The sequence below is a fragment of the Lissotriton vulgaris genome, chromosome 4_1 (genome assembly GCF_964263255.1).
Source record: "Lissotriton vulgaris chromosome 4_1, aLisVul1.2, whole genome shotgun sequence".
In the NCBI taxonomy this organism is placed as follows: Eukaryota; Metazoa; Chordata; class Amphibia; order Caudata; family Salamandridae; genus Lissotriton; species Lissotriton vulgaris.
The window spans coordinates 242,775,520-242,781,088 of NC_141691.1; the positions used below are offsets into that span (position 1 = coordinate 242,775,520).

Below are 5,569 nucleotides of genomic sequence, written 5' to 3' on the forward strand. Positions count from 1 at the left end.
CACCCACTGGTGCACCACCCCGGCAGGTGGCTAGAGTAGCCCTGGGGGAGGAGTTGGGTGCCCAATGTGGGTGGGGTCAGGTAGAGATGACCCTAGTCTCTTTAGGAGACAGTGAGATGGTCCCTAGGACTCAACTGCTTGATAACACTAAGTAATACAGGCAGTGGGTGACCATCAATGGCCATTGGGTGGAGGCTCTGAGAGCCAGTGTGACAGCTGTCAGTAGTTGGCTGGTGTCGAAAGAGCAGGTGATCCCCATGTATTTTACCCTGTAATTGAAGCTGACAATTGAGAGAGCCAATGCAAGGTGGCTCAGGTTCCCTTTGAGTGGGGTGGTCCCAGGTACCTTTCAAGTAGCTGTGAGGCCAGCCATGCCTGTTGACTGTCTGCTAGGCAATGATTTGGAGAGCTTCCCTTGAGCGAAGGTGGAGCAGAGGTCTCATTTGGAGATGTTGGGCCTGCCTGAATGGGCATATTTGACCACTCGGTCAATGTCAGCCAGTAAGCATGTTCAAGAGGACCTGGACCCTGAAAGAGTGGGCCAGGTACCTGCCTTACAGAGAAGAGGCAGGGGGCATGGGAAACCGGCCCCTGAAGTTCCCAGGGTCCAGGAGGAGGCAGACCTTGAGGGGGATGCCGTGGAACCTACAGAGGAACAAGTAGCTGAATTGGGGGACCTGCCTGAGCTGACCCATTGGCAGTAGGAAGGAGGACCCTCCAGGGAAGAGTTCTGCGAGGAGCAGAAGACGTGCCCTTCTTTGGTGGGTTTGTGGCAACAGGCCACAAACAAGGCAGCAGGTGATCAGTCAGAATCACATTGGATCTACTGGGAGAATGGTCTTCTGTGTAGTGAGCCTAAGGTTGCTGAGCCTGGGTCAGGCCATGTGTTGGTGGTACCCCAGCGCTTTAGAGCCTTCCTACTGAGTCTGGCTCATGTTGTGTCTTTAGCAGGACATTTGGGGCAAGACAAGACCTTTGAAAGGCATGTCACCCACTCTCACTGACAAACGAGCAAGAGTACAGATACTCATTGCAGGACCTGTCAGACTTGCCAGGCAAGTGGTATGAGTGGGAGGAAGCACAAGGCTCCTCTCCAACTTTTCCCTGTGGTCAGCACCCCCTTTGAGCGGGTGGTTATTGACATTATGGGGCCAGTGGACCCCAAGACAGCCATGGGCAACTGGGTCATCCTGGTCTTGATAGAGCATGACACCTGGTATCCGCAAGCCATCCCACTCCGGACTGTGACGGGCCCAGTGGTGGGTCGTGCATTGATGGGGATTTTCTCCCGTTTGGGGTTCCCCAGAGAGGGGGTGTCAGACTGTGATACCAACTTCATATCTAAGTATATGACGTCCCTGTGGCAGGCGTGCAGTGTAACCTATAAGTTCACCACTCCTTACCACCCCAAGGTAATGGGCTGGTTGAGAGATTCAACCGCCCTGAAAGGCATGATTATGGGTCTTTAGGAACCCATGAGGCGTAAGTGGGACGTCCTGTTGCCATACCTTCTGTTTGCTTACAGAGAGGTGCCAAAGAAGTCCATAGGGTTCAGTCCCTTTGAACTGCTGTTTGGTCACCCTGTAAGAGGACCTCTGAGTTTGGTGAAAGAAGGCTGGGAGAAAGCTCCCAGTAAACCTCCCCAGGATGTATATAGCTACATGTTGGCCTTCAGAAACAGACTAGACATTTCAGACAACTCACTCAGGCGAATCTGGAAGACAGCCAGGAGGAGATGAAACGGTGGTATGATCAGAATGCCACTCTGATCGAGTTTCAGCCTGGACAAAAGCTTTGTGTCATGGCCCCAGTGGAGCCTTGTGTGCTCCAGGGTAAGTAGACCGGACCATTTGAGGTGGTGGAGTGCAAGAGTAACATTACCTAACTGGTGGACTTGCGGTCTCCTAGGAACCCTTTGCGGTCCTGCATGTAAAACGTCTGAAGCCCCACTTGGAGAGGTTTGAAGTGGGCATTCTCCTAGCAACAGATGATGGAATGGAGGTGGGGACTGAGCCTCTTCCTGACCTCCTGTCTGTAACAGAGCAAGATGGGTCAGTGGACGGTGTGAACCTCTCTCCGCCCTAACCCCTGAGCAGCAAGATGACTGTCGCCAACTGTTGGGGCAGTTTCCTGATCTGTTCTCCCTGACTCCCAATGTCGCTGAGTGGTGCGTCCATGATGTAGACACTTGGGACATTCCTCCTGTCAAGCACAAAACTTACAGAGTGACTCACAGGGTGAGAGCTTGCATCATGGAGGTCTCCAAGATGTTTGCATTAGGGGTGATTGAGTCCTCAAACAGTCCTTGGGCTAGCCCAGTGGTTTTGGTCCTAAAGGATGCTGCACCAGGTGCCACACCAGAACTCTGGTCCTTTGTGGATTACCGAGGGCTCAATTCAGTCACCAGGACAGACGCACACCCCATCCCCAGAGCTGATGAGATCATTGATCGGTTGGGGGCTGCACGGTACCTCAGTACGTTTGATTTAACATCTGGGTACTGGCAGATCGCCTTAACTGATGGGGCAAAAGAGAGGTCAGCATTTTGCACACCAGATGGGCACTACCAATTCCAGGTGCTGCCCTTTGGGATGAAGAATGCACCTGCCACCTTTCAGAGGTTGGTCAACCAGGTGTTGGCTGGACTGGAAGATTTCAGTGCTGCCTACCTGGATGACATAGCAGTGTTCAGCGCCAGTGTTCAGTGCCAGTTGGAAAGAACATCTGCACCACCTCTGGGAAGTGTTGATGACGCTGCGGAGGGCAGGCCTCACGATCAAGGTGAGTAAGTGCCAAATCGGGCAGGGTTCCGTGGTGTACCTGGGACACCAGGTTGGGAGCAGCCAGGTGGCGCTCTACAACCCACGATTGATACCATCCTGGCTTGGGAACCCCCCAAGACCCAGACAGAGGTGAGAGCCTTTTTAGGACTCACAGGGTACTACAGGAGGTTTTGTCAAGGGGTATGGCAGCATTGTTGCACCCTTGACAGTGCTGACTTCCAGGAGGCAGCCCAAGAAAGTGAACTGGACTGACACCTGTCAGAAAGCTTTTGGTGCCCTGTAGACTGCCATATGCACAGCGCCCGTGCTTCAGGCACCCAAATTCTCTAAAGAATTAATTGTGCAGACAGACGCTTCATAGCATGGTGTGGGGGCTGAATGAGGAGGGCCTAGACCAACCTGTAGCCTTCATCATTACACAACAAACTTGGTGGTAGTGTTCCTCATAAGAGAAAACGTCCGCACCTAATGTTAATGTTATTCTCACTGGATACGTTATACGTGAATTATCAAAAGAGGTGCACTGAGAACTTGATAGTACACCCACCACCAGGGGTGTTTGAGCAATGCAACTTAATGCAAGTACCAAGAATTAAGAGAACAACCAAGTTGTGCAAGCACCCTCTTCAAAGTCCATTCTAGGAGAACATTACTGTAGAAAAGTAGTTTTAAATTTCCTCTCCCCAAGATTATTACACCAACATCAATCAATGGTTCAATAGGAGTTTCAAAGTATGGATCCAAAACCAAGTCTTGTGCTTCAAATTCTTTATTGATCAAATATGTTAAAAGTTTCCCAGCTTTACACTGCCGACACGTGTTTCGCCCTCTCCAGGGCTTTTTCAAGGCTGGAAACATAAAAATTTACAATAAGTACATCTAATAAAATTATGTATACACTAAATATGTACAGTATCCCTAAATATATACAATCGAACTGTTTGTATGGTCTCATATATACACTATTTACATTAACATACGATAGAATGTCCTAAGAAAAACCACTAAAAACACGGACATTTCACACTGAATATACATTCATCTCAATTGTTTTGAAAAAAAGAGCAAGATAGTCCAATTAACATTTTGAGGCTATAGTCCCATGATGATAAACAAACAGATTAGACATATTCAGGATTTCGTGTATCAGGTTTCTAGAGGTGGTCAACTGTGTATGCAGTACCTAGATACCATTAATTTGTCACATGACCTTGTTGAGAATTAGATAACACAGTAATCAGAACAGTCACCTCAAATCTGTGATTAAAATTTAACAGAGTGCGCTTGTCATAAGTTAAAAAGCCTACCTATCTTAGTTGTTTTATGCTTGTCTGGCGTCAGAAAGGTCTTTGGATCGTTTGGGTAACGTCAAGAAGCGTCGATATGTGAGAATCCTAATAAAAATAGGAATACATTGTATGTCATATAACTCTAAAAAATATATAAGTAGTTCAAAGAGAAGAAAGGGTGTAGCCTGAATTCAGAAGCTCTCCCTACCTATTGGGTGTCTTGATCACAGCGAGCTATTCCAATTGCGGGTTCTATCTATGATGCTTTCTGATATCACCTCGTTGAGTGTTATACGCACATAAGGACAGTAGTAAAAATATGTCCTGTAAATTAAACATAAAACAGACATTCTAGTCATAGTCCTTAGGTACAGCAGTAAGATACATGAGAACACATATAGGTGTTTTGGGGCGTGAATCAGGACACATTTCCCATAGATGTAATGGGCTTATTACAAGCTTAAGCTGAAAAGTATAAGTGTAGTGTTAAACCCACCCCCAGTCGGGCCACGTATTTCATGATTGTCACCCCCTGCAGATATCCAAGGACTGAAAGAATCATAGCTGTAAACTCACTTGGTAAGATGGTGCGACTCGCTGGGTGGAGAATAGTCTCGTCTTATTAGAATAAAGGAGCTTGAAGACCTTGATAAGTCTGCAAAGACAAGTAAATGGAGCAAGTGCATATTCAGTTTAGTAACTCTACACGTATGTGATTATGCACTCGACAATTTATCAAGAAAAACGAGTGCGAATAGCCTAGTAAGAAAGTGCCCAATCAGAGCTCCCAAATAAGGTTGCCAAACGGCAAGTGTTAGAAGATTTTCTATGGTCCTAAAGTTGGCAACAATGTAACTCTTCAAAGACAGCCACCTGTCAACATTAGGTATCAAAGATGTTCATCAGGGATATTTGATGACATCCCCACAAAAGTAAATACACGAATTTAATTGAGTCAGATAAATCCACATGAACACATGACAGAGTATCTATACATAACGCCCATGTAAAAAGATACCTTAATGCAAAATGCACCTCTGAGGTTCCAATATATTAGCGCAACCAAACGACTGCCCATGGTGCGCTGCATGAGAAGAACCCGCTAAAGGTTTAAAAAACGGCCACTTCAGAAAATGTCTAAATCCCAATGAAAAACTTTTGGCTAGCAACAAAAAGGGGGTCCCACCAGTCTAACCTCCCAAGCTTACCCTCTGTTAGTTTACCATCGGCGCCGAATCTCCACTGCAAGGCACTAACATTAGCGTGCACCCGCGATCGGTTTTAAAGAGACGCCGGGAGAAGAAAAAAATGTATCGCGCGGGAGAGAATGTCAAAAAGCCGTGTCCCAATCAGAGGCGGCTGCTGTCAAAACGTTGCAGCGGACATCTTAGAATGTTAAACAGTGCATTATACTACAGGCCATTATATTATAACTTTCAAATTCTTCCACTAGGACCGTTTAGTGCGGTGGATTTGGAAGATGTAAAATCAAAGTTA

The 5,569-nt window shown here is 47.0% G+C and overlaps 1 long non-coding RNA gene across 1 annotated transcript; it reads right to left on the minus strand.

The window, feature by feature from the left end:
• Positions 1-3,536: 3,536 nt before the first annotated feature.
• Positions 3,537-5,334, minus strand: LOC147718625 (uncharacterized). The gene is made up of 5 exons (XR_015309992.1): positions 5,281-5,334; positions 4,649-4,727; positions 4,281-4,396; positions 4,091-4,177; positions 3,537-3,631 (listed from the first exon to the last, which is right to left on the minus strand). It is a non-coding gene; the product is annotated as an uncharacterized LOC147718625 (long non-coding RNA).
• Positions 5,335-5,569: the final 235 nt, after the last annotated feature.